At 48.8% G+C, this 19,668-nt stretch overlaps 1 pseudogene; it reads right to left on the reverse strand.

Moving 5' to 3' along the window:
- Positions 1-4,092: 4,092 nt before the first annotated feature.
- Positions 4,093-18,630, reverse strand: LOC120643630 (annotated as a pseudogene).
- Positions 18,631-19,668: the final 1,038 nt, after the last annotated feature.

Genomic DNA, 19,668 nt, shown 5'->3' on the forward strand with positions numbered 1-19,668 from the left:
CTCCATCCATATGACCTAGAAATTCTACAAATATGCACTCATAAACAAAAGTTTGTTCCATTAATTATGTTGTCACACAATCACCAAATTCGCAACTATAGCCTAATGAGGCTATGTTTCTTACAAAGGTCATTGGCTATTATACAGGGCGCCCCTAATATTAACTTTGAATTTCTGAAAATCTTTAAGGTATTCTGTGTTGGTTAGGGTTTCCCCTCTTCCTCACTTGTGTACCGCTACGTTGAGCCGGATACGAACTGATAAATAGGAGAGCAGATCTCTGAAATCCGTCGATGTTGCAATTCTTCATCAGGAGAGGATAAATAAGGACCGGGGTCAGAACCCAACTTGGTCAGCCAGCCTCTAACTCTCCAACTGACGCTCAATTAGAGAAGTGATGATAAAGATGAGTAAACTAGTTCCAAAGTATATAGAGCTACCCTTTTGTGATGAGTAAACATAACGACGATAATTTCCTATCTTTGGCCTCTAGTGTGACATAGACGATCGACAGTGGTTATATCAGGTGATTCAACGCATGTATTTTTTTTTTTTTGGAAAAGGGAAACATTCAACGCATGTATAGATAACGCAAAGGCACCGACATGGTAATTAAGATCCATCAGTGAATTAACAAACAACAGTGCATATAGAACGAGGTCACTAACCTGGAAGAAGAAGAGAAGACGGAGGCTGCGCGCCCCTGCCAGATAAGGGATCGGGTCGCTCTCGTCGGTCGCCATTGACGCAGCGAGTCAAGCAGCTCGAGTTTATAATAAGCACATTGGTTTTAGGTAGGTCGAGATAAATGTACCTACCCATCAAACCTACTACTAATTGAGGCCATAATTCCACATTAAAATCATCCAGAAAGTGGCTTCTCCTTTGATTTTGGAAGCACTGGATGTCAATAGATTTTAGCTAGCACACGTCACTAATTGTTCTATGTGAAGAAGAGGAAACAGAGGAAACAGAGCTAGATTGTGTAAGCTAGCTAGTCTACTGCAGAAAGACAACGAGATAACTACCATCATTATCCCCATTATGAACAGCATGTGCAGACTTGGACCTTTGGAGCCATTTGTGATCTGTATAAAAAGGACATCTCATCACGCTTGTGAAAATCTGCTGTAATTTCTTGTGATCATCGTAATTCTCACCATTTTTTATCTCTTATTATCAGACTTGGTATAACGAGAGCTTACTTGTACTGTATTATGAAGTTGGATACCAAAATTGAGTTTCATCTGTGAGACTGTGACCCAAACGGCTGAATTGAAACCTGAATTCAATTCTAGGTAGTTCAGTCTCTGAAATGGAATTGCATCTAATTAATTGGATGCACTTAATTTCCAGGAACCAAACGGAGCCTTTGTGGATCATCAAATCTGAGCAAGATGCCCGGGCTTTCACACAGTGCATGCACATTCGGTATGAGTAAGCAAAGCCACTGAACAGTCGGAGTGCAGAGCAAGGACTGTAAGCATGCTCATGTTTTCCAAAGTTTCTTGGGACTACTGCAACCGTTTTAAATTACAGATCGTTTTAGCCTTCTCTACGCATATATAGTAAAAGTTACCTATTTACAAAAGCTAAAACAAAGTACAATTTAGAATGGGTGAAGTTGCATGTATAAACGAGGATTCCAACGAGTTTCCTCATTAAACCCTGGCTTGGTTGGTCACCGGAGTTCTGGTTGTTGGCACCGACATAATTCCAGAATATCCGTTGGAAGCTTGGAGTGGAGCTGAACTCATTTAGGTCAATCCCAATTGGTGGTTTCATTTTGTTGTTTCCAAGAGTGCCATATCACAAAAACACAAATGAAACCATGGATGAAACTCACCCCACAATGCATTATTTCATGTTTGCTATTTCATAGGCTCTCATCCTATTTAATTCTAAGACTCATCAAGCGTTGGTAACTGTGCATACATCTCCTCGTTAAACCAGTGCCACATCATCTAAAATGGTGACATGACATCCTATTTAATGTGCATGAAACTCTTATGAAACCTCCACTAGGAGTAGGATGAGAGCATATGAAATAGTAAATATGAAACAATGCATTGTGGGGTGAGTTTCATCCATAATTTTATTTGTGTTTTGGTGATGTGGCATTCTTGGAAACAACAAAATAAAACCACCCATTGGTATTGGCCTTAGGAGTATGTGATTTGCAACTAAAAGTGGAAGAGTGAAAAAATGCAACAAAAAAACATATAAGCCAACGATTTCCGGTATGCATAAACGTAGCAAGCTGACCTACGTCACCGGAGCAGAGGAAGCAGAGCAGAGCACTAAAAGCAAACTCGAGGTTATTGCAAAAAAAAAAGTATAAGTACCAAATCAAGAGTCCAACTGTAACTGTAATCAAACACGTACACAACTAAACCATGAAGCAACAGTACAAATAAAATAAAACATCTCCATGGTAACATTTCAAGCGAACAATATCTGTATTTTTGAAAACGTTAGGTCTGACAAGATTATGCTTTTCGTCATTGCTCTTGTGGAGTTGCAATGGGCCACCTCATAACCTTGTTCACCAATCTTGTTGCTCATGCTATCATGATCCATTTTTGCATTCTGAAGAAAAAATATGATCAAATATCATAAGGCTATATGCTAGATCTCATAATATTTGAAGTCTGTGCTGGAGCCACAGTATCTAGAGTCTTTTATCTATATGCTCTTATAAAAGTTGCTGTTACATATATGCTCCTAAAAAATTCAGACCCACATGTATATCCTCGCGTCAACTTTTCTTTACCTCTTTATCTTTATAGACGAAATGGACACTAACGGTGTGTAACGGAGTTAGAAAAAGACCATTGTACCCTTATGTGGGAGAGGTGGGACGGAATGTGGAAGATAGAAGGTTGATGCGCTGGCTTGTTCGCGCGCACGTGGGGAAGGAACAGTGAGAGAATTTTTTTCAGTTTAATAAAAAAATAATAAAAACAATTAAAAATATATAATTTAAAAAATAGTAAAAATAGCTGAAAACCGTGAGGGGGGTGCGCTCCGCTTACCATGGCAAGAGCCAAGAAGACTTGCGAGCAGTTCTTTTTTGTGTATTACAGATCTAACTGAAAAAATGGAAAACAATAAAAAGAAGAAAAAAAATAGCGCATAACCGTGAGGGAGGGTGAGCTCCTCCTATTTGATTTGACAATTAAAAAATCAGCAATATAGCCTAAGCATATAAAATTTATTACAAGAACAACAACTTTTCCTTTCTCTCCTGTGACTGGGATTCCGCCGACGCCGCTGCGGAGCGATGCCATGCCGCCAACGCCAGCGCCGGCGTCCGTGATGCGGCACCCACGGCTCTGGCGTCCGTCCAGAAGGCGGCATCCGCGGCGCTCGCAGCAGCTACTTCTTCGGTCATTGTCTTGGCCTGCGGGGTCCTGAAGCCTACCGCCGGCGACAAGGTGGTGAAGCTCGTGGAGCAGCTCCTCGGCAGCGGCGGCCGGGATCTCAGGGCGCGAGCGACGGAGGTGGCGGCGGCGAACTCCCTGATCGGCGGTGGGGCACTCCCAGACGACGGCGGCGGCAACGGCACACACCCTGGCGGCGACGGCTGGTCTCGGGAGGGACTCACGGGTTGCTTGTCTCAAGCCTGAGAGGGAGATTGAGCATAGAGTAGATGGGATAAGGGGCAATATGGACAATTCACTAGATGGGTCCCACCGAACAGGGCTTGTAAAGGACGGAAGGGCATAGAGATAAAGAAAAGTTGGCACGAGAGTACATAAGTGTGACTGAATTTTTTAGAGAGAGATATATATATACATATGTATATATACACATATATATATATGTATATATATATATATGTATGTATATATGTAATGAGCAACTTTTATAAAGCTATACACATAAAAAACTCTAGTATCTAAGCAAATCTGGTAAATAGTGTAGCTTATGTATGACTTAATATGTAAGCAATTTTTATTATTCATAGGTGTTTACCTAAGAAAAAAAACGAAGCCTTCTGCAAGATACGCCAATTTCTAATCTGGAGGAAGAAACTGCTTTGCCTCTATGAAAATAATGATACCTTCAGCTTTCATGAGCCTGCAGGGAGCAAAAAAAAAACGTTCGAAACAAAATATAGAAATAACTTACGAACTCTTTTCAACCTAAAATTGCCTGACTGGAAGAAAACTATAGGTACCTGAATCCAACAGATTCACCAACGAACGGATATCCCACTCCAGCGATGGATGGTTGGGATGTGCCTCGATCGCCTTCTCAAAGGAAGCCTTTGATTCTGACTCTCCCCAGTACGGGCGCCCCCTCTTCAAAAAATATCCTCTTCTTCTAATGCGTACGCTTGTCAAACAGGCAAGGTTCCCAATGCCAAAATCAAAATTACCATTAGTCCACGAACATCTGTCGTAGTCACAAAAGTTGAGCACAAGTTTTTGTAGCTTTGGCATGGATCCGGTTTCAAATATCAACCCGAGTGCACCGAATGCAGTGCCAATTAGAAAATAAGTCAAGAAAGAGAATCCATGATTTGGGCTGATCCTAAGAGCATCTCCAAGAGCTCTTGTATTATTTTAGATAAGTATGAAGATTATACCCCTTACAAAAATAGAAAATCATCTAATTCTACAGGATAGTCCAAGAAACTAGGTATAACATGTTTGCTATATTCAAAACTGGTTCGACGTCATCCTAATCCGTCTCGTCCGATCGTTTCCTATCCCACGCTCATCGCCGCGCCCATCGCGACGCCGCCACCGTGATCCCTCTTGTACGCCGCGAAGGCACCATCGCATGTTGCCGCCGGCGCCTTGACGTTGAAGCTGCGACTGTCATCCGTTGCTTCCTCTTCGTCCCCACCGCTTTCCCCTTCGCCTCCGCTTGCCAGGGCTGCAGAAGCAGCTAGGTGCCATGAGCCGGGGCTGCGGAGCAAGCAACTCCAACACCTGCACAGCTTCACAGTGTGCGTGAGCGAGCCACCTTCCCGGGGATGCCGCCTTCGGCTATGCACCCTTCGCCGGGGAGCCGGGGTTCTGTGTCGACATCTTTGCGTCGCAGCGGAGGGCAGCCGAGGCCGCCGCGGCGGCGCACCCGACGAGCGTGCCGTGGAGCCTGAGCGTGGCCATGGAGCGGATCGACGAGGATGGGCCGGCACTCCTCGGACGCGGCGAGCGACGAGGACCCGCGGGAGCTCATCTGCTCCGCGTCGCAGCGGAGGGTGGCCGAGGCCGCCGCGGCAGCGCACCCGTCGGCCGTGCCGCGGAGCCAGAGCGCGACCGAGGCGCAGATCGACAAAGACGGGCCTAGCGGAAGAGGACGCGGTGGAGGTAGGAGGCGCCGGCGGAGGAGGACAGGATGGGCCCACGTCGCAGGAGGGCCGGGATGGAGACCGCGAGGCGCTAGGCAAAGATGCAATGCGAGAGGGCCAGGATACAAAACGACGATAGAAGATGAAGTGGATGCGGGTGTTTTTATCTTTCTTTTCTTTTTTTAGATAACTTACTCAAAATATAAGAGCTCTTGGAGATGCTCTAAGAGGTCCTCCTTTTGGTCCAGCCGCCGCATACATCTTTGCAAATAGGGTGAGTTCTTGGAAAGCGGGTAAGTTTCCCAGGATGTCAATATCTGCCCGCTGGATTTCATGCAAACAGAGGCATAATTTGTGGATATTGGAAAGTGAGTTCATCGATCTTGGAATCCTGAAGGGAACATCAGGACCCATCATGATAAGTTCCCGAAGGCCACGTAGATCAGAGAACAATGATTCATCTAAGGGGAAAGCAAACTCTTTCATCGACTTCTTATATTCATAATCTCCACAGGCCTGAAGAGAATAGAGTTTTGCATTGCCTAACTTGCGGATGGAAGAGACTAGTTCTTTTATCTGCTTGTCAAAGTTTTTACCAACATTGTAATGCCCCAATTTTAACCCCAGCTTCATCAGGTTTGTTAGTTGACCAAGTTGCTGGCAAAATTTGGTTGAGTGAAGGAAGACATCAAGACACTCCAACACTTGAAGTTCTTGCATGCCTCCAATATCATCCGGCAATATAATACCATCATCAACAACAAGATGGACCAATCGTCGAAGCTGACAAATGGTTGATGGGATCTTAAATTTTGAGTAGTTATTGATTCCAGATATTTCAAGTGTTTCTATGAACTGTAGCTTTACTATTTCTTCTGGGAACTTCTTAATTCTTGAATGGTGAAACCTCAGGTGCTTCAGGTGACACAAATTTCCTATATCCACAACATGGTGATCTTCTAATTGCCAACAATTTTCAAAGCTCAATGCACGCAAGTTCTTAAACTCCCGCAGAGATGGAAGTTTGACAGATGGACCGAAAACAACAAGTGACTGAGCATTAGATAAAAGGAGATCTGTAGGAATTTCACAACCATTCTGTAGAGAATCGACGGACCTTGTTTTGTGGATCAGGATATACACCAGGTACACCAAGCAAAGTAACAAAGTTCTCTTCCTTGGACTTGGATATGACAAAATCAAGAATTGTGTCATGAACTCGACAGTTGTCCTCCTCATCAAGCAAGTGAATACCCCCAGCTGGTTGGATCAGGCTCCGATTGATGAGCTCATTGTAACACCTCTCTCCTAGTTCATACATGGTTTGTCCACATTCTTCAGGAATGAATCCCTCCACAATCCATCTCAGAATCAAATCCTTCTTGTGTATCTTGGCATCTTCTGGAAATATGCTCAAATATAGTAGGCAAGATCTTAGACAAGGATTCAGATCAAAGTAACTAAATGACAGTATCCTCATCATTCCTTCAACAGCAGGATTGCTTCCAAGTCCGTGGCCAATAGAATTTTCCACTTGTTCCCATTGGTCTTCCTGCCGGTTGGTTGCTAACAAACCAGATATAGCAAGAATTGCCAACGGCAAACCACCACATTTTTCCAGTATCTTATCAGAAACTCTTTTGAGATGCGGCGGGCATTGCCGTCCATTACCAAATATTCTCCGAAGAAACAACCTTTCAGAGTCCGCTGTGCTAAGAGGCATTAAGTTATAAACGCAACCGCCATATGGGATGCAACATGATTTGGCCACTTCACTTACACGAGTTGTGATTATTTTGCTACCGCCACTATTTTTCAAAAAACCACATTTAATGATGTCCCACGATTGAACATCGCATACATCATCTACTACGATGAAGTACCTGCATGTGAATTATGAAATATATTGTAGGAAAGTAGGATGCGTATAATGTGGTTCATGTATTGCATTGAGCCCCTTGGGCGGTATATATAGGAGTACATGGCTTGGAGGGTAAGTAGCCCCTCCTAGAGATAAGGAAGGTTATCCCGGGATTACAATCAATCCTAAACTACCCATATCCGGAGTTGCCTAATATACTCTAACACCCCCCTGCAGTCGTAGCGGTAGCAACACGAACGGTCAGACTGGAGAACAATGGAGACGTATCCCCATGCAGTCGCAACACCAGTGCGAAAGTTTTGACTGGAGACACATGCAGATGATAGCCCTTTAGTGCCGTAGTAGCCGAAGTCGAGGTGGACGTGGTCGAAGCCGTGGAGGGGGTGCGGGTCGAAGCATCATCGAGGTGCTCGAGTACACAAACTCAGCAGCTTCTTGCCGAAGACAGCAGCAGGACGGTGCGGCGGATGACGATGGTAGACGGCGTGGTTTGCGACTTAGGTCACGCTCAGGACAGGGGTGGCGACGGCACAGGTTGCAGCAAGTGTCGCACTCAGATCAGGAGTGGCGATGACATTTTCGAACATCGGCAGCGATGTCCGCGCGAGAACGGCTGGAGGCGCGGAGGCGGATCGAGCGCCTGCTTGACGAAGACCCGCGGCGAGTGGCGCCACTGCCTGAAAAGACGACGACACCGGTAGGGTGGCTTGATCACGAACGTCGTCGCAACAGCCTGGAGGACGCAGCAATAACCTCGTCCTTCGGGAGTGTCGATGATGAACGACGACGAACGGCAGGGCGACGCAAAACGATCTTAGATCGGGAAAAGAAAAAAAGCAGCAGCAGCAAGGGGACCATGGGTACATCTCGGGTGCACCTAGCAATTAGCCCCGCCCTCACCCTCATCCTTATCTCCCCACTCAAGAGAGAGAAGGGCGGAGCAGGGCAGAGCAAACTAGCAGCACCTGATGGCGGCCACCCACGCGGAAGCAGCGCCCCCCCCCCCCACGGTGGTGCCCGGCAGCCTCGTCGACGCTCGGTGGCCCCATGGGAGCGGCCCTGGATGCAGGCGGTGCCCATCCATGCGGAGGGGGCGGCCCTCATCCACGCGCTCAGCGGCAGCCACCCGCGCGGAGGTGACGGTGGCGACGGATCCTGGCGGCGAGGTAGGTCTCCTTGCTATGCTCGACGACGACAGGCACGGCGGATCAAAGGGATCCGCCGGGCATCCTACGAGGGCGCTGCCCCCGGCGGAGATTGATCTCCCCGGGGGCGGCGCGGCGGCGGTGGCGGAAGCGGACGCCTAGGTCGAAACCCTAAGTCGTGATACCATGTAGGAAAGTAGGATGCGTTTAATGTGGTTGATGTATTGCATTGAGCCCCTTGGGCGGTATATATAGGAGTACATGGCTTGGAGGGCAAGTAGCCTCTCCTAGAGATAAGAAAAGTTATCCCAGGATTACAATCAATCATAAACTACCTATATCCGGAGTTGCCTAATATACTCTAACACATATTAGCATGTTAACACTGTTATAAAATGGTAAGCAAGCAAACAAATAAAGGGAGCACCCTCCACAAACAAATAAATTATGCGCAATCACTTTCTCAAATATACTTTACATCCCCCTCCCAAGTTCCAAAGTAATCTTAGGGCGTGTTTGGCACAGCTCCAAGCAGCTCCGATCCTAAAAAACAGCTTCGCTCCAAATTTTTCTAGCCAAATGCCTCAGCTTTAGGAACTCCAGATCCACAAAAAGCATGGATCTAGCTCCCAACTCCACCAATTCCATGGAGCATCTCAAGGGGTGCTCTGAAAACTCTCGTTTTGTGGAGTTGGTGGAAATTACCCACCTTTGCCATCCGTTACACATACCCCTTCGCCTTCTTTTTTTCCTGTCATTTCCCAGCCCGCTCCCTTTCTCTCCCGACATTTCTTCTGCTGATCGCATCCACAGGGCACCGGCGCCGCAAACCATCATGACGTCCGGGTGCCCGGCAAGCCGCCGGGATGTCAAAGCAAACCATCACGACGTCCGGGTGGCTAGCGAGCCACCAGGATGTCGAACTAGGTTCCTCCTCCACCGCCTCCACCGTTTTCCTCCTCCAATCAGCCCAGAAGAAACCCTAGGGTAGGCCTTCATCATCCGGCGTCTGCAAGTAGCAGCGCGGCCAGCCACGATGGCTTGGGATTGGTTGGCCTTGACAGCCTTGGTGAGGCCGGCTTTGAGGGCCTGGGCGCGGCCAGCCTTCATGGCTTGGGCGCGGCCGGTGGCCTGTAGGGCGTGGTCGGCTGCAAGCAGGCCTGAGCGCGGCCGGCGGCCAGCACGGCCTGGGCAACACAAGAAAACAAATGGCAAACAAAAAGAATCCAAGGGCAAAAAAGGGAAATACGATCAAAACCTCTGTTTCCGTTGCTGGAGCTATCATATTTGCCAAACACATTCCTTCAGCTCCATATTGAGAGCCCAGCTCCGCACTAGAGCTGCTCTGTGGTGGAGTAGGGTTTAGGCCCAGCTCCGCACTAAGGATCGAGTGGTGGAGTAGCAGCTCCAGAGCTGGTTCACGCCCTTACTATTAATAATTTGGAACAAGTCTCCATGTTATCCTAGTGATATATGCTAGAAATGAAGATAAATTTCAGAAAGTTTTTTTTTAAAAAAAAATATCCGGCCCTCGATTAAGTAGTTCTAATAATCAATCCATTAGATATATGTTGTTTCTAAAAAAGGACCCACATTTGTTTATTGAGAATACTCCAAGTAAACCCTAGAAATTGTATCTAAATAAACCACATGTGCCATTACAAAAGCTAGTCCATCAACCCGTGCTATTCCAAAGGCTAGAAATTTGAGAGCAAGATCAATGTTAGAAATTCATGAATAATTTAGGAACCGTAGCAAATCATAATTGCTTATATTTTCTTTTTTCTTATTTATTCATATTCCAACATAGTAGTCATATGGATACTTTCTTGTCTTTGTCTGGTTGTAGTAGATATCAATTACTAATTACCCCACAATTTTTTTTCCATCCGGTTCACAGTCTCCCCCCTTTGCACCAAACCTTCATATGCGTTTAAAATGTTCAGACAAAATATTAGCTTGGTTGTGTTCCATGTAAAAATAGATATCACCATTTCTTGCGGCATACATATATACATGGTGTAAGTGATGACATACATTAATATGAGAGCAATATGGCTAGGGAATAACAGATTGATTAGAGTGCAAAGCACAGATATAAGTACATATAGGCAGGGGGATCCTTGCTGTAACGAACATGGCACCATTTATGCCATTTCGAGTGATTTTGGTGATCAAATGACAACACAACACTTGGACTAATATGATTGTTAAGATGATCATTATCAGGCTTTTAGGATCAAGTGATGACAAAGAGAAAGAGAAAATAGGCGTAGCAAGGCCAGAAGGGCCACCCCTACGGGGGTTCCGCTTTTTCAGATCAGGAGCACCGGAAGAACCGATGCCTAAGCATCGGTGCATCTGACGCTTGTCGGAAGAACCGACGCTATGTAGTTTGGTGTAGAAGGAAACTAAAGCCAAGTCAGCCTATAGGCACCGGTTGAACCGACGGTCCAAGAAAGGGCATCGGTGCATTGGACGTCATATGTTCCAGAGACGATGTCAAGCGCCCAGGAGAAGATTCTTAAGCACCGGATGAACCGGTGATGCATCGATACAAAGCATCGGTTCAACCGGTGGTCACTGCGTCAGCTGTTAGGAGTTCAACGGCTACTTCGGTTTATGAGTGACCGGAAGAACCGACGCTACCCCTGCCAGAGGCATCGGTTCTTCCGGTGGTACACAGATTTTCAGCTGACCGTTGGAGCAACGGTTACAAGACTTGGTGGCCTATATATACGCCTCACCCCGGCCATTTGAAGCTTGTTGGAGTTGCTGGACATCCCACACACACCCAAGAACATCTCCAAGCCATACAAAAGCATCAAGATCATATCCTTAGCCTTCAGCACACTTTGAGAGTGTTGTGTAAAGGATTAGCTCTTAGTGAGTGAGATTGCAAGGCTTCGAGCCTTTGTGCTGTGGTTCATTGGCGAACCAAAACAAGAGCTTGGTGCGCCGGCACCTTAGAGCGTGAAGCTCGCCGGCAACGTCATCGACCCTCCGACTTGGTGTGGAGCGGCGACGACATCTTTGTGCGGGGGACGTGGAGACCCCCATCCTTTGTGGAGAAGCTCCTTAGTGGAACCCGGGGCCAAGGTGACCGTGATTGTGTTCACGGAAGAGACTTGGTGGCCGAGTAGCAATACTCTTAGTGAGTGCTACAACAACGTGAATGTATGTGTGCCTTTGTGGCTAACCGAACCACGGGATAAACACCCGCGTCAAGAGTTTGCTATCTCCTATCCCGCTCATTAAGCTTCCGCATTTCATACTAGCAATTTGTGTGCCTTTACTTTCATAGAATAGTTTCTTGATAGGAAAGACTATAGGTTGCTAAACTCTTTTGGGATAGGGGTTTCACACTAGAACAACCTAGTTGCACATCTAGATATCATGTTTCAGTTTAAGTCTTGTGCAAACTAGTTGAAGCCATAGGTTCAAGTTTTTATTAGAGTCTAATTCACCCCCTCCCCCTCTTAGGCTAGAGCACCCGATCACTTTCACTTGCTTATCCTAATCAATACTAGGGGGCGCACCTGGACAGTGCAGTGCCCCAACCCTAAAGGCCACAAGGGCCGGCTAACCAAAGGCCCAAGGCCCAGCCTATACGTGTCTCACTAACACGCCCCCGCAGTCTGATCGTCGGCATCATGAACATTCAGACTGGACCTGAACTCCGTGAACACTGAAGACGGAAGCCCCTTGGTGAAGATGTCGGCGTACTGAGACGAAGTAGGAACGTGCATGACGCGGACATCACCAACAGCAACACGCTCCCGCACGAAGTGAAGATCGTTCTCAATGTGCTTGGTGTGTTGATGCTGAACAGGGTTGGAGGACATGTAGATAGCGCTGATGTTATCACAATAGACCAATGAAGCGCGCTGAGGAGAAGCATGGAGCTCAAGGAGAAGCTGGCGCAACTAGGTGGCTTCGGCGATGCCATTGGCCACGGCACGATACTCAGCTTCAGCACTGGACCTGGATATTGTGTTTTGCCGCTTCGACGACCAGGGGACTAGGTTGTCCCCGAGGAAAACCGCATAACTTGATGTGGATTTGAGTGTATCCGGACAGCCTGCCCAGTCAGCATCAGAGTATACTGTCAGCTCACTCTGCGAAGACGAACGAAGAAGAAGCCCCAGGTGTAGAGTCCCCTTGGCATAGTGAAGGATACGCTTTAGGGCAGTAAGGTGTGGCTCACGAGGATCATGCATGTGCAAGCAGACCTGCTGAACAGCATAGGCGATATCCGGCCTAGTGAAGGTGAGGTACTGGAGGGCACCGGCGAGACTCTGGAAGTCCGAGGCATCCTGAACAGGTGGACCATCAGCCACCAACTTGGGGTTGGTGTCCACTGGGGTAGAGCACGGCTTGCAGTCCGCCATACCAGCATGATCCAGAATGTCTTTCATATACTGCCGCTGGGAGAGAAGACTAGAGCCACAACGTTGAACATGCATCCCCAGAAAAAATGATGTAGCTCACCAAGATCCTTCATAGTGAACTCCTGCTGCAAGGCCTGAATAGTCCGCTGAAGGAGATCTGATGAAGAGGCAGTGAGGACGATGTCATCAACATAGAGAAGCAAGTATATGGTGTCAGGACCATGGTGGTAGACAAAGAGCGAGGTATCTGACTTGGCTTCAATGAATCCCAGACTGAGCAGATATGTGGCGAAGCGATTGTACCACGTGCGGGGAGCCTGCTTTAACCCATAGAGTGATCTGTTGAGCTGACAGACAAAATCAGGATGAGCAGAGTCCTCAAACCTAGCTGGCTGCGCATAGTATACTATCTCTGACGTGGTGCCATGGAGAAACACATTCTTGACGTCGAGCTGATTGATGGGCCAATGTTGAGAGAGCACCAGAGATAGAATAGTGCGGACAATAGCTGGCTTGACCACAGGACTGAACGTCTCATCAAAATCCACGTCGGGATGCTGAGTGAACCCGCAAAGAACCCAGCGGGTCTTGTACCTCTCCAAAGAACCATCAGCCTGGAGTTTGTGCTTGAAGATCCACTTGCCGGTGACCACATTGGCACGCGGCGGCCGAGGGACCAAATCCCACGTGTGGTTCCTCAGAAGGGCAGTGTGCTCCTCCTCCATAGCTGCCCGCCAATTAGGATCAGCGAGGGTGCTACGGAAGGTCTTCGGGATCGGTGACAGAAAGGCTGCAGTGAAGAGTGCAGGTTGTCGGAAGCTGAGTTTCGCACGAGTGACCATGCGATGCTCGTTGACGACGGGGACCACCGGCACAGCTCCCTTGGGCAGGGGAGGTGAACCGGCGCTGGGCGAAGGGGGTGGTGCAGCCCTAGCACGACGTGTGTAAACACGGGCCAGCTGGGGTCGCGGGCCGGGCCACATCTGTATGGACCCGGCCCGCGGGTTGAGCAGTGAGGGCGAGGGTGCATTGGGAGCAACCGAGCCGGTCCCCTTTGTAGTCCCGGAGGGGGGCGCCGTGCCGCCCGTGGCGGGCGGGTTGCAGGAGGACTTGCTGCCACGTTGTCGGGAGCGCCGCTGCTTCGACTTGGAGGAGACGCCCCCGGAGCCAAACTCGCCGCTCGAGGGAGGGCGCTGGTTAGATGACCGGCCGCCGCCCGTGGAGGGGGTGATGCTGGAAGACTTCACCGTGGTCGCGACGAGGGCAGTGGGTATGACCGCCGCCTTGTGCGCCATGGTCATCTCTCAAGGGACAACTCGGAGATGACGTCCTTGAACACTAGGTAGGGCCGACCGCGGCGAAGATGAAAACCGATGTCGCTGAACCGGTTGTTGAGGCCGTAGATGACGTTCAAGACCAGCGTGCGGTCAGTGACGGGCTCGCCGAGGGTGGCAAGGCCGTCCGCCATGGTCCTGAAGCAGTGGCAGTAGTCGGTGATGGAGATGTCGCCCTAGATGAAGTTCCTGAACTGGTAGTTGAAGTGGAGGGCGCGCGTATCCCGGTTCTCCAAGAATTGGGTTTCCAGGGCGAGCCAGACGTCGCGCTTCATGGCGTCGCGCTCCATCACGGTCTCGGTGAGATCGGTGGAGATGGTGCCGCGATCCACGACTTGACGATGCAGTCCATGCATACCCAGTAGGGGAAGTTCGACGCCGGCATGTCGCGGAGGACGTGGTCCTCGAGGGAGTACTTCCCGACGGCGAGGAGGAACTGATCCCGCCAGCGGTTGTAGTTGCTGGTGGTGAGGTCGAGGATGGAGTGGACGAGGCTACGGATGTTCTGGACGCCTACAGCCTGGGCATGCAGATTTATCACGGCAGCAGCTTTGTGTTGAAGCATGGCGCCGTGGAGATCGATGTCGCCGGAGCTGGTGGCAATGGATTGGCCATCCGTCTCCTGGGTGTCGACAGCGGTGGTAGCAGCCTTGCGGGCTACAGCGGCGCGCTGCAGGGCCTGGCGCTAGCGAGCGGCAAGGGCGTCGATCTCCTTGGCGGCGGCCGCTGCCTCCTTTTCTGCCGCGGCGGCCTGGCCGAGGGCCTCGTCGCGAGCGGCCTGGCGCTTCTTGTGCTCGGCCTCGGCGGCTTTAGCGGTGGCGGCGGCCTTGGGGGTGAGAGGAGGGGTCCCGTCCATGGAGGCGGCGGCAGGGGACTCCGTGCACCGGGGGTGGCGCAGTAGGGGAATCGCGCGGGGGGGGGGGGGGGGCAGCAGGAACGCTGCGCGCCGGGGGTGGCGGCGCTAGGGAGCGGAAGCGAATTCTGGTAGGACCTGAACTCTTGATACCATGAGAGCAATATGGCTAGGGAATAACAGATTGATTAGGGTGCAAAGCACAGGTATGAGTACATATAGGCAAGGATGCCATGGTATATGGAAATAACCGATCAGGGGGATCCTTGCCTATCCTAATCAACACTAGGGGGCGCACCTGGACAGTGCAGCGCCCCAACCCTAAAGGCCACAAGGGCCAGCTAACCAAAGGCCCAAGGCCCAGCCTATACATGTCTCGCTAACATAATACATCGTGCATATATAGCAATGACAAAGAAGGATAATTTAGAAGCATATAAAGAAGTGTTTTGAGATTTTTTTTATAATGGTATAAGCAGCGACGACGATGCCAGCACCCCCCCCTCCCCGACAATGTTGTGGAACCGCTAGTGGTACCTAGACCTGTGCACCCATGCCGCCACGTCTAACCTCTATGCTCAAGGATGAGGATGATGCCTCCATGCATGATTTCAAGGGTTCCTCCCTGCACATGGCTGGGGCTTGCACCACAGGTAGGGCAAAGGTTGGCTTCATGCCCATGACCACCTCTCAGCCAAGCCCAGAAGCACCATGTGCAAGATAAAGTTCATGCCAACCAATAGGGGAGGCTGCCCTCTCCTCCCTCCTTGCCGTCGTCTTCATCGCCCTCCTGATCCTCATTGATAGTGCCAGTATTTTCTAAAGGGAAAAAGCTAAGTTTACACCCTCGAACTATCACAAAAACATAATATTCATCCTTCAACGACAAAATCGGATAAGGGAGGCTGCCCAACTGTCTAAACCGGATAAATTTAACCCTCTGGATGGTTTCAAAGGTGATTTTGTATTCTTAACAAAATTAAAAAAATGAATAGATCTAAAAATCTAAACTAATTCATTTTAAATCAGAAAAATAAGAAATTGGTACAAATTTTTTTATAACAATGTAACCTTTATATTGGTGCTCTATTTTAATATTATTTATTTAAAAATAATAGGCATAAATATAAGCAAAGAAATACTAGGAATAAACAAATGGATCCAAATAACTGATAAGTAGAGTACCAATAGATAGATTACATTTTTTAGAAAAAATAATGGCACTTGTTCGTATTTTTTATTTACATATTACTATAAGTTTTTTAGTTTAAACATGAATATTTTTACTTTTAACAAAATAAAAAACACTCATGGGGTTAAATCTGTCCACTTCAACAGTTGGATGGCACTCATTATACGGTTTTGAAGTTGAAGGTTGAAAATCATACTTGTGTGATAGTTTAAGGATGTAAACTGGATATTTTCCTTTGTGCAAATAAATCCTCTTCGCAATAGATCGCTTTGCACCACAAACTCTGTGAAGAAGTCGGGGTTGGGCGGCGATGATGAGCTCTGTCTCAAGCACACAATCCCGTGTGCACTCTTCTTGTCATTAGTCAATGTCGAATATACCATAGCTCTAGGCAAATGCATGGCCACGCGCGGGAGCTCGACCACGGCCATCGCGGGAGCTTGACTGTGGCCGGCGCAGGAGCTCGGCGCTTGCGGCCAGATCCACGCCACGGCGGCCGTCACATAGGGCGCCTCCGCCGACCCTTCCCCTTCCCTCTCTGCTCCTTTCCCCTGCGGCGGGAGCGGCAAGTGCGGTGGCAGTGGGAGCAGCAAGTGCGGCGGCGGCGGGAGCGGCGAGATCCGGTGCGGTGCCATGCGAATCGACCTCTGTGAGGTGCGGTGCCCCTCCCCTCCCCTCCTCACGACTGCCTCCCCTCTCTTCGCCTGCAGGTAGGGAAGCGGCGAGCACGCGGCGGCGGCACGGAGCAGGGTCCGGGGGCGGCGCGGAGCGGGCCCAGGGCGGCGGCGGCGAGCAGAGTCCACTGCAGGAGGGCTCGTGGGGCGGCGACGGGCTGGGAGTAGCAGGAGGGTCGGCGCCTCCTCTCTGTGGTGGTGGGCAGCGAGCAGCAAGAGGGCCGCCGCCTCCTCTCTGCGGCGGCGGGCGGCGAGCAGTAGGGGACCGCCACCTCCTCTCTGCGTCGGCGGGCAGCGAGCAGCAAGAGGGCTTTTTTTTTTGTTTTGGGACAGGTTCAACACCGCCGGTTGTGGAACCGGCGGTGATGGCCCTCCTTATCACTGTCGAGTTAAATCCAACGCCCCTCAAAACCGGCGGTGATGGCCATTTTGAACCGGCGGTGATGAGGGGCGCTGGAGTAGTGGGAGGCGCTAACAACAGGGTTTTTGCAAGAAGAAGCTTTAGAGAGAAGGGATGTCCAAGCATTAGGCAAGGAGAGAAATATATACATGCAAGGATAATTATCATTATCAGCCCAATGGAGCGTGTTTGATGTGTTTAGATGAAATATTAGCTTACGCCATGTGTTTTGTGTGAAAATAGTTATCACAATTTCTTGCAGCATAGATATATACATGGCGTACGTGATGACATATATCAAGCATATATATCGTTAGTTATTGTTTTTTTATTAGCAATGATAGAGAAGGATAATTTAGAAGCATATATAGAAGTGTTTTGAGATATATTTTTTCTTTTACAATGGTATATCTAGGTAATTAAAATGCGAGTTTAGAGCCTAATTTTGAGTCTATTTTAGTTACTAGGAAGTAGGAAGCATATAGCAAAGGAAACGTATGCATCAGACCGTAAAGGTTTCATTGGATATCAACTATCCATATAAGTCATACTCAATATTTGTATGCTGAATTTAAACTCAATATATCAGCATGATGGATGAGCTGTTTTGCTGTTAAAATGGCATACCTTTTATCTTCCAGGTACTTGGAAATGGTGTCAATTAGAGATTGTGCATTCTCTGATAAGGGTCCATGATAGCCCACTTGGTTGAGATTTGAGAATATCCTTGAGAATCATCACCTAGTTAGGATTCCGAGAACTGACACAAAAGCCTGATAGCTGAAGTGCTTTCCAAACGTGCTATAAACACGACGGGCAAGAGTTGTCTTGCCCAATCCTCCAAATCCAACGATCGAGACCAATTTCAGTTGCGGCACTGGTGCATCTTCCTCTCCTCCATTCAACATCTTGATGATCTTATCGGTTGGTCCTTTGATGCCTTCGAGCTCAGATAGATCCTTGTACTGCCAGCTGACTCGAGGATCAACAGTTACATTGGTGGCTTTGGAGATGCTGTCGTCAATTCTGTACCTTACACGCCGGTCCGCCACCTCCTTGACTGGGGTCTCGAGACTCTTGACTTCTTTTCCTATCCGACGGTGAGTCTTGGTCTCTGTTAGCAGGTTCATGGACCTCTTTATGAAGCCCTTGACACCTTTCGGCTTGGTAGATTTGCCATCACCCACGCGAAGCATGAATTCATCGATGCTGTCATGGATGTCATTGGATAGCTCCCGCACCTCCTTCATCCAACTCTTGGCTTGCTCGTCAGGCTCCTCCACCTGAGAAATCTTCAGGAGGAAGGCGTGCATTGCCTCTAGCTCAGCCTGAAGGAACATGATTTTGCCACGCACCCCCACGACCAGCTTGAACTCCTCGCTGAGCAGAGTTGCTAGCTTCCCCAGGACGAGTTTCAGGGGCCCCGTGGCTATACTCACCGTAACGTGCTCCATGATCACTCACTGGCGCTCTAAAGTCTAGCCTCGATAGATTGGAGTAGCTTCTGCTAGAAACGAGGCAAGTGGCTAGAACAAACCCAAAAAGGAAAAGGAAAAGAAAAAGATTTGCATAAGATGTTAATTTAGGCCTTATTTAGATGCGTAAACTTTTAAGTGTAAAGTGCTGTAGCACTTTCGTTTGTATTTGATAATTGTTATCCTGTCATGGATTAATTAAACTCAAAAAATTCGCCTCGCAAATTATAGACAAACTGTGTAATTAGTTATTTTATTTAGTCATATTTAATGCTTTATGCATGCATTGAAACATTTTATGTGACGAGAAATCTTATAAAATTTTGAAGGCAACTAAATAGAACCTTAGTTAGAGTGCGGCTAGACTTGAGTCGAAGTACCATCAGAATTCCCAACTCGAAGGACTGAACAGACCACTGAACAGACGTCCACTGGGGAGTGAATGGGAGCATTTAAAAATTCTCACTACTACATAAACTATTTGTAGAGGCGATTAACGGCGGACGCCGCACCCGCCCCTGCTTTTCGTAGCTAAAAATAGCTATTTGCAGGAGTGGATGTATTACCCGCCTTTAAAAAAAATATTTTCAGAGGCGGTGAAGGGATCACCCGCCCTTAGAAACTAATTTAAAAAAACACACGCCGGCAACGCCGGCACGCGGTGGTCGGCGCCAGAGCTCTGGTCGACCCACACGTCTTGCTCCGGCGTGCCCAGGAAGAGCTTCACGTCCGCCTCTTGCTCGCTCGAGCTCGAGCTAGCCTCGAGCCTCGGCCCACGACCCTGGCACGGCCGCTGTCGCTCGCCAGGCCGCCGCAGCTCGTGCAGGCCGCCGTCGGCGCTCGCCAAGCTGCCGCCAGGCTCGAGCCCCCATTGCCGCAGCGGCCTGCCTCGCACTGCTTGCTCCACCTTCCTGGGTCGAGCTGCACGCGCTTCCTTTCTGGTTCGAGTTTGCTCCATCTCGGGACGCTCCCTGGAAGCACACGATTCAAATGTCAAGCAAACGTCAAACTTTCAAA

Source organism: Panicum virgatum, chromosome 8K, assembly GCF_016808335.1.
Source record: "Panicum virgatum strain AP13 chromosome 8K, P.virgatum_v5, whole genome shotgun sequence".
NCBI lineage: Eukaryota > Viridiplantae > Streptophyta > Magnoliopsida > Poales > Poaceae > Panicum > Panicum virgatum.